At 51.0% G+C, this 17,893-nt stretch overlaps 1 protein-coding gene across 2 annotated transcripts in view; it reads right to left on the reverse strand.

The window, feature by feature from the left end:
• The window catches only part of LOC137310040 (tight junction-associated protein 1-like), a 206,770-nt gene extending 192,110 nt beyond the window's left edge, over positions 1 to 14,660 (reverse strand). For both annotated transcript variants that reach the window (XM_067978003.1, XM_067978004.1), the window contains exon 1: positions 14,577 to 14,660. The gene's annotated coding sequence lies outside the window, so the exon portion shown is untranslated. The remainder of the gene's footprint in view (positions 1 to 14,576) is intronic.
• Between the last annotated feature and the right edge of the window lie 3,233 nt (positions 14,661 to 17,893).

Genomic DNA, 17,893 nt, shown 5'->3' on the forward strand with positions numbered 1-17,893 from the left:
TTCTATTGTCATGCCCACCTTGTTAGTTTCCCTGGTAAATACTGAGGCAAAGTAACTATTCGATATTTCTGCCATTTCGCAGTCATTACCTGTGAGTTTAGCTTGTGCATCTCTTGCAGGTCCTATCTCGATCCTGATTTTTCTTCTGTTATTTATGTGACTGTAGAATACTTTATTTCTTTTTATGTTCCTTGATCATTTAATTTTGTAGTTTCTCTTCGCTTTCAAAATTGTTTTTTTTGACTTGTTCCCTAACCTCTTTGTACTCCCTTTTGTCATCCTCTCTTTTATCATCTATATACTTAGAGTATATATTTTCCTTTAGTTTCAATTTTACACTTATCCCTTTATTCATCCATAGTGTTGTGTTATTGGCTAGTTTTTTAAAAAAAGAGTAATATATTTCTCCTTAACTCTATTGATCACCGTATTAAATATTACTCACTGTTGTTCTCTTTGCCTGTCAACGTTTTTTCCAGTTTTCCATGTGTTACGTGCAACTACAAAACCTGTATCAGCATTGTCTACAAAATAAATAAACACCATCTCTCATCCACTACCCAACAGATGAGAAGTTAACTTTACTCATTCAAACTAAAGACAATTCGACCCGATCTTACAAATTAAAGGCACTTTTACACTGGAGCCCTGTCCTATCACCATCAACTGCAATTAGGAATTTTGTTTATTCGTTCATGGGATGTGGGCGTCGCTGGCAAGGCCAGCATTTATTGCCCATCCTTAATTGCCCTTGAGAAGGTGGTGGTGAGCCGCCTTCTTGAACCGCTGCAGTCCGTGTGGTGAAGGTTCTCCCAGTGCTATTAGGTAGGGAATTTCAGGATATTGACCCAGTGACGATGAAGGAACAGCAATATATTTCCAAGTCAGGATGGTGTGTGACTTGGAGGGGAACGTGCAGGTGGTGTTGTTCCCATGTACCTGCTGCTCTTGTCCTTCTAGGTGGTAGAGGTCGCAGGTTTGGGAGGTGCTGTTGAAGAAGCCTTGGCGAGTTGCTGCAGTGCATCCTGTGGATGGTGCACACTGCAGCCATGGTGCACCGGTGATGAAGGGAGTGAATGTTTAGGGTGGTGGATGGGGTGCCAATCAAGCGGGCTGCTTTGTCCTGGATGGTGTCGAGCTTCCTGAGCGTTGTTGGAGCTGCACTCATCCAGGCAAGTGGACAGTGTTCGATCACACTCCTGACTTGTGCCTTGTAGATGGTAGAAAGGCTTTGGGGAGTCAGGAGGTGAGTCATTCGCCGCAGAATACCCAGCTTCTGACCTGCTCTTGTAGCCACAGTATTTATGTGGCTGGTCCAGTTAAGTGTCATAGGAACATAGAAACAGGAGTAGGCCATTCAGCCCCTCGTGCCTGCTCCATTTGATAAGATCATGGCTGATCTGTGATCCAACTCCATATACCTGCCTTTGGCCCATATCCCTTAATACCTTTGGTTGCCAAAAAGCTATCTATCTCAGATTTAAATTTAGCAATTGAGCTAGTATCAATTGCCATTTGCAGAAAAGAGTTCCAAACTTCTACCACCCTTTATGTGTAGAAATGTTTTCTAATCTCACTCCTGAAAGGTCTGGCCCTAATTTTTAGACTGTGCCCCCTACTCCTAGAATCCCCAACCAGCGGAAATAGTTTCTCTCTATCCACCCTATCCGTTCCCCTTAATATCTTATAAACTTCGATCAGATCACCCCTTAACCTTCGAAACTCCAGAGAAAACAACCCCAATTTGTGTCATCTCTCCTCGTAACTTAACCCTTGAAGTCCGAGTATCATTCTAGTAAACCTAACCTGCACTACCTCCAAGGCCAATATGTCCTTCCGAAGGTGCGGTGCCCAGAACTGCTCACAGTACTCCAGGTGCGGTCTAACCAGGGTTTTGTATCGCTGCATCATAACTTCTGCCCCCTTGTACTCCAGTCCTCTAGATATAAAGGCCAGCATTCCATTAGCCGTATTGATTATTTTCTGCACCTGTTCATGACACTTCAATGATCTGTGTACCTGAACCCCTGGGACCCTTTGGACATCCACTGTTTTTAACTTTTTACCATTTCGAAAGTACCCTGTTCTATCCTTTTTTGATCCAAAGTGGATGACCTCACATTTGTCTGCATTGAATTCCATTTGCCACAGTTTTGCCCATTCACCTAATCTATCAATATCCCTTTGTAATTTTATGTTTTCATCTACACTGCTTACAATGCCACCAATTTTTGTGTCATCGGCAAACTTAGCTATGAGACTTTCTATGCCTTCATCTAAGTCATTAATAAATACTGTGAATAATTGAGGCCCCAAGACAGGTCCCTGCGGGACTCCACTAGTCACATCCTGCCAATGTGAGTACCTACCGACCCATTATCCCTACTCTGTCGCCTTTCGCTCAGCCAACTTCCTAACCAAGTCCGTACTTTTCCCTCATTTCCATGGGCTTCTATCTTAGCCAACAGTCTCTGGTCAATGGTGACCCCCAGGATGTTGATGGTGGGGAATTCGGCGATGGTAATGCCGTTGAATGTCAAGGGGAGGTGGTTAGACTCTCTCTTTTTGGAGGTGGTCATTGCCTGGCGTTTGTCTGGTGCAAATGTTGCTTGCCACTTATGAGTCAAAGCCTGGATGTTGTCCAGGTCTTGCTGCATGCAGGCACAGACTGCTTCATTATTTGAAGGGTTCCGAATGGAACTGAACACTGAAGTCATCAGCGAACATCCCCAATTCTGATCTTATGATGGAGGGAAGGTCATTGAAGAAGCAGCTGAAGATGGTTGGGCCTAGGACACTGCCCTGAGGAACTCCTGCAGCATTGTCCTGGGGCTGAGATGATTGGCCTCCAACAACCACTACCATCTTCCTTTGTGCTAGGTATGACTCCAGCCAATGGAGAGTTTTCCCCCTGATTCCCATTGACTTCAATTTTACGAGGGCTCCTTGGTGCCACACTCGGTCAAATGATGACTTGATGTCAAGGGCAGTCACTCTCACCTCACCTCTGGAATTTAGCTCTTTTGTCCACGTTTGGACCAAGGCTGTAATGAGGTCTGGAGCCGAGTGGTACTGGCGGAACCCAAACCAAGCATCGGTGAGCAGGTTATTGGTGAGTTTGTGGTGCTTGATAACACTGTCGACGACACCTTCCATCACTTTGCTGCTGATTGAGTGTGGACTGATGGGGCGGTAATTGGCCGGATTGGATTTGTCCTGCTTTCTGTGGACAATTTTCCACATTGTCAGGTAGATGCCAGTGTTGTAGCTGTACTGGGACAGTTTGGCTAGAGGCATGGCTAGTTCTGGAGCCCAAGTCTTCAGCACTACAGCTGGGATGTTGTCGGGGCCCATAGCCTTTGCTGTATCCAGTGCACTCAGCCGTTTCTTGATATCACGTGGAGTGAATCGAATTGGCTGAAAACTGGCTTCTGTGATGGTGGGGATATCGGGAGGAGGCCAAGATGGATCATCTACTCGGCACTTCTGGCTGAAGATGGTTGCAAACGCTTCAGCCTTGTCTTTTGCACTCACGTGCTGGACTTCGCCATCATTGAGGATGGGGATGTTTACAGAGCCTCATACTCCCATTAGTTATTTAATTGTCCACCACCATTCACGACTGGATGTGGCAGGACTGCAGAGCTTTGATCTGATCCGTTGGTTGTGGAATCGCTTCGCTCTGTCTATAGCATGTTGCTTCTGCTGTTTAGCATGCATGTAGTCCTGAATTGAAGCTTTAACAGGTTGGAACCTCATTTTTAGGTACGCCTGGTACTGCTCCTGGCATGCTCTTCTACACTTCTCATTGAACCAGGGTTGATCCCCTGGCTTGTTGGTAATGGTAGAGTGAGGAATATGCCGGGCCATGAGGTTACAGATTGTGCTGGAATACAATTCTGCTGCTGCTGATGGCCGACAGCATCTCACGGATGCCCAGTTTTGAGCTGCTAGATTGGTTCTGAATCTATCCCATTTAGCACGGTGGTAGTGCCACACAGCACGTTGGATGGTGTCCTCAGTGAGAAGACGGGACTTCGTCTCCACAAGGACTGTACGGTGGTCACTCCTACCAATACCGTCATGGAGAGATGCATCTGCGATAGGTAGATTGGTACGGGCAAGGTCTAGTGGGACAGCTCTCCCAATTTTGGCACAAGTCCCCAGATGTTAGTAAGGAGGACTTTGCAGGGTCGACTGGGCTTGGTTTTCCTTTGTTGTTGTAGTGTGAAGCTGAAATAAAAATACTAAATGCTGGAAATACATAGCAGTTTGACGAACGGTCTCCTTCAGATGCTAACAAACTAATTCTGTACTTCCAGAAATTTTCTACTTCTATTTTGTTGCTTTCATACATCAGCTTTAAAATCATATGAAGAATGAGTCTCAATTTTCTCCTTAACGTCTCCTCTCAGGAAAAAATGCAATTGTTATAGCAAATGTAGTAAATAGTACTGAGTGTGGACAAATAAAAGATCCAGCCTGTGTCCTAAGGACAGGTACCTACTAAACAAGTGCAGCATCAACAAGTTCTTTGTGGTGAGAGGTGGTGCCCAATTCTGCTGGAGGAATATTAAAACTCTCATTAGTCACAAAATGATTTTGCTGATGTCAGCATAAGCAGTTCAGGACAATTACTGCTCCCTATTTGACCAGAAATCATTCCAGTCTCAGGTGAGGTTAGGCATAGTAATGCTGATGGGTTTTATCACAGCCCCAGAACAGGTACATATTTAAATGTCAAAGAGATTTAGATGCCTCTAGGCATGTAAACAATAGGGAATTTCAAACTCTATGCACCATCTGTGACCACAACTTTCAGTAATGCTGACTGCAAACAAGAATTAAACACGAGGAAACAAAACCCATCATGCGCACAATTCTCTGGGCAGGGAACCAGCTTCAACCACAAACAATTGCAAACGACCTCTAAACTCTACCAGATTCAGACTACATTTGGAATCAGACCTAACCGGGCCAAGTGAAACATTCTCTTTAACCAGTCAGTGGTTCTCATTAAACAGTTTAAAAATTGTACTGGGAAATGAATCCCCATGAGTATGCTTCCATTAAACTGGGAGAGCACTTCCTGCAGTACATTCCAACACAGCTCCTCAGGCACTGGCTCAGTCAGTACACATCCAACATACACTTCAATTCTCACAATTTGTGCAACTGCTGACACCTCCTCCAGTCACTGGCATAACAAGGCATCATAACCAGTATAGAAAGCTGGGAACCGTTCAATGTTAAGCAATTGGAAAGTTAATATATGGCTCATACTCACTTGAATTATGATCTTGAGAATATAAGCCTTTTACGTTTCCTACATTACAAAAGTGACTACACTTCAAAAGTACCTCATTGGTTGTAAAATGCTTTGGGATGTCCTGAGATTATAAACAGCACTATATAAATGCAAGTTCTTTCCTCCCCCATTGTCCCCACCTCACACCTCCTGCCTAGAGGACAGAATGGGCTGAAGACAAGTTTTCAACAATTCTTCTCCACAGCCAGCTGCTGTGAGGTGCACATGGATGGGATTAGGTGGGATACCACATGATTACTGTTGACACTGCGCCTTCAATGCAAAGCTTGCTTATGTTGTACTTGGACAGGAAAGAGAACACTGCACCAAAACGATTTATACTAACAGTCTGGGCTGTATGCAGGAGTATAAAATAAAAATCAACCACAAGTACCCAATAAAAATTCAACCCACATTCACACTGCAAACTTGGTGCACATCACAACCTCAACAGAAAGGGCTCACGCCAATACAGCCACCTTCTTAGATTTAGTTAAATACCCAGGAAGCCATCCTTTCTGCCAAGGTATGGGGAGGGCAGGAGAAAATAGGATACTGTACATACAAAAACAGACTCCTTCCACTAGGATTTTTGTTGCAGATACCTTCCACTGCAGCTTTAGTCAGCCATCCTTTCCAACTGCACACAGAGATCAGAGTAAACAACTGCATCCTTCAGTGCTGTCACCACTCGCTAACCAGCTGTAAACTCACAGATCACTTGCAGCAGTAATTGTAACGGAGCTTCTGTCTCCAGCTGCTTGAAGCCCAGCTTTTGATTGGTGGCACCATGCCATATGCTCTGTTATACTTTACACTGAATTTAATTGAGTTCCTTGCACTGGTTTTGATTCTAGGAATAATATTGGTACAGAATTCTACTGCTGCTTTCACTCCAGGAATACCACAACATTAGATATAAACAGTTGTCTGCCAATAATGTGAAAACAGAATTAAAGTGAGCAGGTAAATCTGGTACACAAAGCAGTATCACCAACTCCTTCCAATGCTGATAAGGAGCAGAGTGAAATTGGTTACCACTCCCATAAACTACTAAAAGGACAGACGTTATTCACTGTCAAGTACAAGAATTGTGTCTAATTGTAAATGGACTGTGCTTCTCCTGTCACAAGGTGAAGCACAAAGACAACAAGCAAAATCAGACACAAATAAAAATCCATGTACAAACACACTATTCACTGCAATGTAGATATCCTATTTAGATCAAGGATTCAACATTAGCATTTGCCTACAAACAGTGCATACATGACCAGGTCAATGGGTTAACTGATGCATTCCACAACAGTGCATGCTCATGGTCCTGTACTCCCTTACACAGGAAGATTCCTCCAGGGGCAGTTTGCAAACATTTTGTGCACCTCTGTGCACATAGCAGAAACCATGCTAAACGTTTATGTTGCTGGACCAATAATTTTATAGTACAGGCCAGAGACTTGCCAGCTACTAATCCTGATACCTATTGGCTCTCTTGCCTTAATTTTGATCCTTTCATAATCTACAAGATCAATCTCACTTAAAGGAGCAATGTTAGCTTCAGCAGTATTGCTGTGAACTGAGTTGCAGCATACCTCACTTTATGTTACTATGAAAGAAAATGTTGAAATTTAGGGGGCCAGTCATATCCAGTTTTTGGCAATGTCATTGCAGATAGCAGACTCAGTTGGCACTGTAGTACAATAAAATCAATTTCTTTACTTGTTCCAAGGGACTGAAATATACTGCAGGTACAATGAAGAAAATATTCATAAAGACAAGGCAGTATTGCAAGAGGTTAACAGTGAAATTATTTTTTAATTTTAAAAACATTTTCTGAGACTTCCCATAAGACAAGAGCACAGAGAAAACTCTGCTCCTGGGCATCTGCCGATGTGTAGTTAAGATAGCAGCAAGGAAGGCCACAAGATCAGAACTGGGCAATACCATACAATACTCCAATTTTCTCTTCCCTCCTATAGGATGCAGTGTCGGGAGGACAATTGACCTGTTTCGCACATGTGGGGCCAGGAACTCGGTTGGGTGTTTCCAAAAGCAAGTATGTACTTTATTAAGACAGAAGTGATCTTGACTCCCTTACAGGAGTGATAACCATTGTGCCTATTCCCCCTAACTTCGAAATGGTACAAATGCAAATTGCTTTATTACCGTTCATTTCTCCCCTCCTAAACACAAGCTGCAATTCAACACGAATACAACTCAGTGGGTGTCAGCAGCTCCCTGGTACTCAGCCAGTCTGCACATAGGAGCCCGGATGAAACGTCAGTGGGCTTTACATCTACGGCCAAATAGCTGAACCCATCTCTGACTTCACCCAGCATCACACCCACACGACCGGCTGAGGGCAACAAACTGATCAGGAGCAGAAACCTTGTCCAATCTGTTTTGATCCCTAATCTAGAACTAATTAAGGCTAACTGTAACATTTCCAATGATGCTCAGATTACAATTAGCTAGCTCACCAGAGGCCTCCTGGTGCTCCTGGCTTGATACCACCACACATCTAGGCACAAGAGATGATGGCTCTCAGCACTCTTCTTCGTTAACTGATAATGGGAATCAAGCTCGGCAGTAAAATGCCTAACAGCAGTTCTGCACAACACAGAGTTGTGGATTGCTTCATCACCCTTAACACATTTTGGAAACTTTCACTTTAAATGTGCAGAATGGGATCACGATTATAACACTGTTCATAGTAGGTATAGCACAGGAGGTGGCCATTCGGCCCATTGTGCCTGTGCCAGCTCTTTGAAAGAGCTATCCAATTAATCCCATTCCCCTGCTCTTTCCCCATAGCCCTGTAATTTTTTTTCCCTTCAAGTATTTATCCAGTTCCCTTTTGAAAGTTACTACTGAATCTGCTTCCACCACCCTTTCAGGCAGTGAATTCCAGATCATTACAACTCGCTGTGTAAAAAAATTTCACCTCATCTCCCCTCTGGTTCTTTTGCCAATCACCTTAAATCTGTGTCCTCTGGTTATTGCATCTTTGATCCAATTCACCAACACCCACCCCACCACCCTGCAAAAAAAAATTCCCTTTTGCCTCTTGTAATCTAAGTTACTTCAGTGTCTTGGCAATGATACACTGAACACAACATACATTTGCTAACCATACAAAATACAAATGAGAAGGCCGTTCAGCCCATCTAAGCTCTTCCATCTAGAAAATACCCTATAATTTCTCCATCACAGCATTTAACTGTCTCTTAAATGATCCCAGGCCTTCTTTGGCCTCCCTTTCCTTACCTGAAATTCATTCCACGCAGTGATCGTTCTATGGAATAAAGCAATGAGAACTTCTGAACATCAGCCCTGAAGATGATTTTCTCTAGTTTGCCCCACTGTCCCACCTTCACACTATCACTAAGAAAGAAAAAAGGAACCTGCCTTTGTATAGCATCTTATGATATCTGCAAGACATCCCATAATACTTCTCATCCAATGAATTACTTTGGAAGTATAGTTACTGTTGTCTCCCATGCGACCTCTAACACCGAGAAAGACCAGGTTAACAATGTCATAGGTATCATCAGCTCCAAGTCAACACACCATGCTGACTCGGTTTATATTGCTGTTCCTTCATTGTCACTGGGTCAATATCCAGGAGTTCCCTACCTAGCACTATTGTGGGAGCACCATCACCACAAGGATTGCAGCGGTTCAAGGAAAAGACTCATTCTCCAGGGCATTTAGCCACTCTAGCCTGTTCCGCCATTCAATGAGATCACGGCTGATCTGTGACCTAACTCCATATACCTGCCTTAGCCCCTTGTTCAGGGGACACAAAGCAACTAGCACCATCTTAAGCTGTAGATGCATCTACATTATTGTACTGATCAGAGTAGCAACGTTTGATGATCTTTGCCAGGGTACGGTACAGGCTTGAAGGAGCAGCCAAGTACAAGGAAGGTGAATTAATGTTTACAGAGACCGCCATCGACTCAGAACTGCTTGCTTCAGTATCAACTGTAAATTAGTTCAGATGTTCATTTCAGAAGTCTTCCGAAACTATATTCCCAGTGTGTACAGCACCTTTTAAATACAGTATAAATCAAACTGTCAAAACAGTAGGACCTTATTTACAACTGTCCAACACTTCCATTTTAAAATTGGTTCTGATGAGGAAGACATCCTCTAAGATTTTGTCTGGTGAATCAAAATTCACTTTAAAAGGTGTAAAGACCACAAGACACCCACACAGGATATTGAAGGTTGCATACAAACATAAAACGTTTTCTCGAGGGGATAAGAAGTTACATTTGAACAAAAATCAGTGCATACATGTCAACACTGGTAATTTCAGCAAGACATTTTCAGGTCTCCTGCCTCTCAGATCTCAAACAAACATTCAGCATGAAACTTTCAGGTCTCAAACAGCATGCAGCCTGAAAATCTCTCAATTTGGAGTATTCCAATTTAAAATGGCCAAATGTTGACAGGTGTATAGAAAAATTCTAAAATATTAACACAAGTTATTTAACAGGATTTCTGTACATTTACAGGAATCACACCCAATATCCTACACTACAACAGTGACCGCACTTCAAAAGGCTGTAAAGCACTTTGGGGCGTCCTGAGGTCCACGAGAGGCACTATATAAATGCAAGTCTTTCTTCATTCCCATACTGTTTTAAAGTATTTTTCAGCACTCAACAGCTTAGGTTCAAGATATTAAATAACATCCAACTCATTGAACTACAACATTGCTTTGTTCAAAAATTTAATTGACTTTTCCTGACTGGATCACTACTGAATAATATTAATCCATTATTGTAGAGTTATTGAATTTACTGAATTTCATAAGTTACACTGAACTGAATTGTAACATTAGTCGACATTGTTCACTTCTCCCATCAGTTAAATTGTATGGATTTTCCTAAATAACGTAGAACTCTTTTACTCTTGTAATAATTCATATATATTGAGTCACTTTTTTGAAATGCAGTGAGTTATGTATGCAAACTCTGCAGCCATTCTGTACTAGCAACATCCCACAAACAATAAGATGGATGGCCAGTTAACTGCATTTTGATGGTGCCCATTGAGGAAAGTATTGGCCAGCATACAGGAAATTCCTTGCTCTTCGAATAGTGCCACGCGATCTTTAATGTCCACCTGAACAGGTAGTTGGGGCCTCAGTTTAATGTATCAATCCGAAGTACAATGCATCACTGCAGCAGAGTATCAGCCCAGAGTGAGCTTAAATCCTAGTGTGGGGCTCAACCCCACAACCTTTTGATCCAGAAATGACTGCTATCAACTTAGCCAAGCTGATGACTTGAATCCCTTCTCCCATTCAATTTTTTCCTACTCGCTCGTGCAGGCAGTAACTCTTATTGGGCTATGATTCAATAGCCATCTAGTATGCCACCCAAGCAGCCATTCTTCACGTGTGAGCCAAGATAGTAAATGTCAATAAACTATTTGACATGTGAGTAGGGGCTCCACAGCAGAACAGAATCCTGCCTGAAGTCCCGTCCTTCCCACTCCCCACCCAACTGAAGACATTGAAACAACCACAACTGCTGCCCTAGCTCAGACTGGCTAAACAGCACAGACACCAGATCTGTGTGGATCAATACACCATGAAAGATCTTTTTACACTGACATGTAGCATGTAGGAACACAGGAACAGGAGTGGGTTATTAAGCCCCTCGAGCCTGTTCCGTCATTCAATTAGATCATATCATACATGTATCTCAACTCCATCTTCCCACCTTTGCTCCCTATCCATTGATACATTAACCTAATAAAACTCTATCGATCAGAGTCTTGAAAAATCCAATTGGCCCAGCATCCACAGCCTTTTGGGGATAGAGGTCCAGATTTCCACAACCTTTTGTATGAAAAATTGCTTCCTGATTTCACTCCTAAATGTCCAAGCTCTAATTTTAAGAATATGCCCTCTAGTTCTTGATTCCCCCACCAAAGAAAATAGTTTCTCTGGATCTACCCTATCAAATCCCTTTAGCATTTTAAACACCTCGATCAGATCAGCCCACAACCTTCTAAACTCAAAGGAATACAAGCCAAGTTTACGCAACCTGGCTTCCTAATTTAACCCTTTAAGCCCTGGTATTCTGCTGAATTCACGCTGTACACCCTCCAAGGCCAACGTATCTTTCCGGAGATTTGGTGCCTAAAACTGAATGCAATGCTCCAGATGGGGTCTGGTCAAGGCTCTGTGTAACTGAAGCATGACTTCCTCACTTTTGTATTGCAACCCCCTTGAGATAAAGGCCAACATTCTATCAGTTGTTTTGATTATTTTTTGTACCTGTGCCCAAGATTTGAGTGATTTGTTGCTCCTCCACAATTCTTAATCTCTTGCTATTTAGAAAGTATTCCAATTGATCATTCTCGGATCCAAACTGGATGACCTTGCACTTCTCCACATTGGCAAAACTATGGCAGTTGAGTTCACTCACTTAACCTATCCATGTACCTTTGTAACCTCCTGTTCCCATCGGCACAACTTACTGTACCCCCTAGCTTGGTGCCATCTACGAACTTGGATATACTTCTCTCTATTCTTTCATCCAAGTCATATATGATGAAAAGTTGAGGCACAAGCACTGGGGAACACCACTTGTCACATCCCGCCAATCTGAGAACATTCCCCTTATCCCTACTCTGTCTCCTACCTCCCAACCAATTACCAACCCATATCACAAGGTTACCGCCAATTCCATGCACTTTTTTTGCTAATAATCTCTTGTGCAGAACCTTATGAAATGTTTTTGTTTCACGTATCAATTGCAATTAAAATCCTCTTTGAAGATTAACAAACACTCGACACAGAAAAGTGCATGTGAAATTAATTCTCCAACTTTTTTCTCCTTTATATGCAAGCCGAAGCAGGCTATTTGACAGGGAACGTATCAGAACCCCAACTGATTCTGTCCTTGCCAGACATACCAGCAGGGCAGTCACTGACTAGCAATCAGCAATGGGAACTCGGGCTCAGGAGGAGGACAAAACAGCCAAAGGGCATAGGGGCCATGTGGCATCCAAAGTACAGCCCTGGTTAGGTACAGCTAATTCAGTCCAAACCAAGAATGAAACCCGCAAATTTCTGGTCTGAATGGTTCAATCGGACATTGGGCAGTGGCTTTACCCACTGGGCCATTGGGGGAGGAACCAACCCAGAGTTTAGTCAGTTAACATTGTACACTAGAAACAAATCTTTGCACTTGGGTGATTGTAATGCTGAAAAGTATAATCAGTAAGGATGCGTTTAGCACCTAGCTTTCTTAATGGAGATGTTGGTTAGTTGACACTATATACACTAACTGGTTTAACTCAATATTAAGAGCCATTCAGCATTTGCAGAATAAGTGAAGGCTCCCATTCTTTTATTTCTCCATAATTGTACGTTTTCCAGCACCAAGTAACATATGAAGTGAAAGCAACTCACTTAAATTGTTGGTATCAAAGTTCAGCATTTGGTAGTGGGAAGGGACTGCGAGCAGAGGCCAGGCTCGGGGTGAGTGAAGGGCTGAGATTTCTGTGGATAAGCTTCTCAGTCACAATCCCTGCAGTGACCGCAGCCACAAGCCAGTGAAATGTGGCTGGACCCAGGAGAGGTCCACAAGCCAGTGAAATGTGGCTGGACCCAGGAGAGGGCCACAAGCCAGTGAGGGGCTGGACCCAGGAGAGGGCCACAAGACAGTGAGGGGCTGGACCCAGGAGAGGGCCACAAGCCAGTGAGGGGCTGGACCCAGGAGAGGGCCACAAGCCAGTGAGGGGCTGAGAGTTGCTGCCGCGTCGCCCCAAAAACCCGAGACCTCCAGACGGCCCCCAACCCGAGACCTCCAGACGGCCCCCAACCCGAGACCTCCAGACGGCCCCCAACCCGAGACCTCCAGACGGCCCCCAACCCGAGACCTCCAGACGGCCCCCAACCCGAGACCTCCAGACGGCCCCCAACCCGAGACCTCCACCCCCCCCGCTTCCCACCCCCACCCCCGCCTCCCCTCCACCACACCTAGCCCCCCAGCTCTCCCCCTCGCGACACCTCTGCCCACTCCCCACCGAGACCTCCTCCCCCTCCCCCCCTCCTCCCCTCCCCCCTCCTCCACTCCCCCACCGAGACCTCCTCCCCTCCCCCTCTTCCACTCCCCCACCGAGACCTCCTCCCCCTCCCCCCTCTTCCACTCCCCCACCGAGACCTCCTCCCCCTCCCCCCTCTTCCACTCCCCCACCGAGACCTCCTCCCCTCCCCTCCCTCCCACTCTTCCCCCACCGAGACCTCCTCCCCCTCCCCTCCCTCCCACTCTTCCCCCACCGAGACCTCCTCCCCCCCCTCCCCCCCACTCCCCCCCCACCGAGACCTCCTCCCCCCCCCTCCCCCCCACTCTTCCCCCACCGAGACCTCCTCCCCCCCCCTCCCCCCCACTCCCCCCCCACCGAGACCTCCTCCCCCCCCCCTCCCCCCCACTCCCCCCCCACCGAGACCTCCTCCCCCCCCCTCCCCCCCACTCTTCCCCCACCGAGACCTCCTCCCCCCCCTCCCCCCCACTCCCCCCCCACCGAGACCTCCCCCCCCCCTCCCCCCCACTCTTCCCCCACCGAGACCTCCTCCCCCCTCCCCTCCTCCCACTCTTCCCCCACCGAGACCTCCTCCCCCCCCCTCCCCCCTACTCTTCCCCCTCCGAGACCTCCTCCCCCCCCCTCCCTCCCACTCTTCCCCCTCCGAGACCTCCTCCACCCCCCTCCCTCCCACTCTTCCCCCTCCGAGACCTCCTCCCCCCCCTCCCTCCCACTCTTCCCCCTCCGAGACCTCCTCCCCCCCCCTCCCTTCCCCCTCCGAGACCTCCTCCCCCCCCCTCCCTCCCTCCCTCCCACTCTTCCCCCTCCGAGACCCCCTCCCTCCCTCCCACTCTTTCCCTCCCTCCACCTCCCTTCCCTCCCTCCCCACTCTTATCCCCCACTCCCCACTCTTATCCCCACTCTCCCCCACACTCTTATCCCCCCACTCTCCCCCACTCTCCCCCACTCCTCCCCCCCCCACTCCTCCCCCCCCACTCCTCCCCCCCCACTCCTCCCCCCCCCCACTCCTACCCCCCCCCCCACTTCCCTCTCCTCAAACCACAGCTCGAGCTCCGATTCAACCGTCTCACCCCCCATAAACTCAACAAGTTAATAAGTTAGCGCACTCTGCCCTCAGTTACTAGTTAGGATCAGTAGTTATGAAGTTGCCGTGCTGTCCCCCTCGCAGTCAGGTGCTGCCCCCCTCCCCGGCCCTCACCTGCTGCCCGAGTCCGGCCCCCGGGTCCGGCACCGACTCCTCGCTCCGCCTCAAACCGCCACACCACCGCGGGGCACGCTGGGTACTCCCCGCCGCTCACGTCACACGGCGCCTGACGTCACCCCGGGCACCAATGGGGTGAAACGTCACAAGGGGAATCCTCCCCTCGGCCCCGCCCCCCCCCCTCCTCCTCCCCCCCCCTCCTCCTCCCCCCCCCCCCCCTCCTCCACCCCCTCCTCACCCCCCCTCCCTCACCTCCCCCCCAACCCCACACCTCCCCCACCTCACCTCCCCCCCCTCCTCACCCCCTCCCTCACCTCCCCCCTCCACCCTCACCTCCCCCCTCCTCCACCCCCCTCCCACACCTCCCCCCCCAACCACCCCCCACACCCACCCCCACCCACACCACCCCCACCCACCTCAACCCCCTCCCACACCTCCCCCCTCCTCCCTCACCTCCCCCCTCCACCCCCCCTCCTCATCCCCCCACCCTCACCACCCCCCTCCACCCCCCCTCCTCAACCCCCCACCCTCACCACCCCCCCTCCTCCCCCCCACCTCATCCCCACCCCCCTCCTCCCCCCACCTCAACCCCCACCCCACCTCCCCCCCACCTCCCCCCCCCACAACCCCCCTCCTCATCCCCCCACCCTCACCACCCCCCCACCTCCCTCCTCCCCCCTCCCTCACCACCCCCCTCCTCCCCCCTTCCTCCCCCCCTCCTCAACCCCCCCACCCTCACCTCCCCCCCTCCTCCCCCACCTCCTCATCCCCCCCCCCACCTCCCCCCCTCCACATCCCCCCACCCCACCTCCCCCCCACCACCCCCCCCCCACCTCAACCCCCACCCTCACCTCCCCCCCTCCTCCCCCCCTCCTCATCCCCCACCTCATCCCCCCTCCCTCACCACCCCCCCTCCCATTCCCCCCACCTCCACCCCCCCCCTCCCCCCTCCCTCACCTCCCCCCCTCCTCCCCCCCTCCTACCCCCCCCTCCTCCCCCCTCCTCCCCCCCTCCCTCACCTCCCCCCCTCCTCCCCCACTCCTCATCCCCCCTCCCTCACCTCCCCCCCTCCTCATCCCCCCTCCCTCACCTCCCCCCCTCCTCCCCTCCTCCCCCCCTCCCTCACCTCCCCCCTCCTCCCCCCTTCCTCATCCCCCCTCCTCATCCCCCCTCCCTCACCTCCCCCCCCCCTCATTCCCCCCTCCTCATCCCCCCTCCTCCCCCCCCTCCCCCCTCCTCCCCCCCTCCCCCCCTCCTCCCCCCCCTCCCCCCCTCCTCCCCCCCCCTCCTCATCCCCCCACCCTCACCTCCCCCCCTCCTCCCCCCCTCCCCACCTCCCACCCTCCTCCCCCCCTCCTCATCCCCCCTCCCCTCACCACCCCCCCTCCTCCCCCCCCTCCACCCCCCCCTCCACCCCCCCTCCTCCCCCCCCACCTCCCCCCCTCCTCCCCCCCCTCCCTCACCTCCCCCCCACCTCCCCCCCCTCCTCATCCCCCCTCCCTCACCCTCCCCCTCCACCCCCAACATCCCTCCCCCTCATCACCCCTCCCCCTCATCCCCCCCTCCTCATCACCCCTCCCTCACCTCTCCCCCCTCCTCCCCCAACATCCCTCCCCCTCCTCCCCCCTCATCACCCCTCCCCCACATCACCCCTCCCCCTCATCCCCCCCCCTCACACCCCTCCCCCTCATCCCCCCCCTCATCACCCCTCCCCCTCATCCCCCCCTCATCACCCCTCCCCCACATCCCCCCTCATCACCCCTCCCCCTCATCCCCCCCCTCATCACCCCTCCCCCTCATCCCCCTCCCCCTCATCCCCCCTCCCCCCTCATCCCCCCTACCCCTCATCCCCCCTCCTCATCACCCCTCCCTCAACCTCTCCCCCTCCTCCCCCAACATCCCTCCCCCTCCTCCCCCCTCATCACCCCTCCCCCCTCATCCCCCCCCTCATCCCCCCTCCCCCTCATCCCCCCTCCTCATCACCCCTCCCTCACCTCTCCCCCTCCTCCCCCAACATCCCTCCCCCTCCTCCCCCCCTCATCACCCCTCCCCCTCATCCCCTCCCCCTCATCACCCCTCCCCCAACATCCCTCCCCCCTCATCCCCCCTCCCCCCTCCTCCCCCAACATCCCTCCCCCTCATCACCCCTCCCCCAACATCCCTCCCCCTTCATCCCCCCTCCCCCAACATCCCTCCCCCCTCACCTCTCCCCTCCTCCCCCAACATCCCTCCCCCCTCCTCCCCCCCCTCATCACCCCTCCCCCTCATCCCCCCTCATCACCCCTCCCCCTCATCCCCCCTCCTCATCACCCCTCCCTCACCTCTCCCCCTCCTCACCCAACATCCCTCCCCCCTCCCCCAACATCCCTCCCCCCTCATCCCCCCTCCCCCTCCTCCCTCAACATCCCTCCCCCCTCATCACCCCTCCCCCAACATCCCTCCCCCTTCATCCCCCCTCCCCCAACATCCCTCCCCCCTCACCTCTCCCCCAACATCCCTCCCCCCTCATCCCCCCTTCCCCTCCTCCCACAACATCCCTCCCCCCTCATCCCCCCTCCCCAACATCCCTCCCCCTCATCACCCCTCCCCCAACATCCCTCCCCCCTCATCCCCCCTCCTCCCCCAACATCCCTCCCCCCTCATCCCCCCTCCCCCCAACATCCCTCGCCCCTCATCCCCCCTCCCCCAACATCCCTCCCCCCTCACCTCTCCCCTCCTCCCCCAACATCCCTCCCCCTCATCCCCCTCCCCCAACATCCCTCCCCCTCATCCCCCCTCCCCCAACATCCCTCCCCCAACATCCCTCCCCCAACATCCCTCCCCCCTCATCCCCCCTCCCCCAACATCCCTCCCCCCCTCACCTCTCCCCCTCCTCCCCCAACATCCCTCCCCCCTCATCCCCCCTCCCCCAACATCCCTCCCCTCATCACCCCTCCCCCAACATCCCTCCCCCCTCATCCCCCCTCCCCCTCCTCCCCTAACATCCCTCCCCCCTCATCCCCCCTCCCCCAACATCCCTCCCCCCTCACCTCTCCCCCTCCTCCCCCAACATCCCTACCCCCTCCCCCTCCTCCCCCAACATCCCTCCCCCCTCATCCCCCCTCCCCCAACATCCCTCCCCCCTCATCCCCCCTCCCCCAACATCCCTCCCCCTCATCACCCCTCCCCCAACATCCCTCCCCCTCATCCCCCCCACCCCCTCCTCCCCCAACATCCCTCCCCCCTCATCCCCCCTCTCCAACATCCCTCCCCCCTCACCTCTCCCCCTCCTCCCCCAACATCCCTCCCCCCTCATCCCCCCTCTCCCAACATCA

The sequence above is a fragment of the Heptranchias perlo genome, unplaced genomic scaffold, assembly GCF_035084215.1.
Source record: "Heptranchias perlo isolate sHepPer1 unplaced genomic scaffold, sHepPer1.hap1 HAP1_SCAFFOLD_200, whole genome shotgun sequence".
Lineage (NCBI taxonomy): Eukaryota > Metazoa > Chordata > Chondrichthyes > Hexanchiformes > Hexanchidae > Heptranchias > Heptranchias perlo.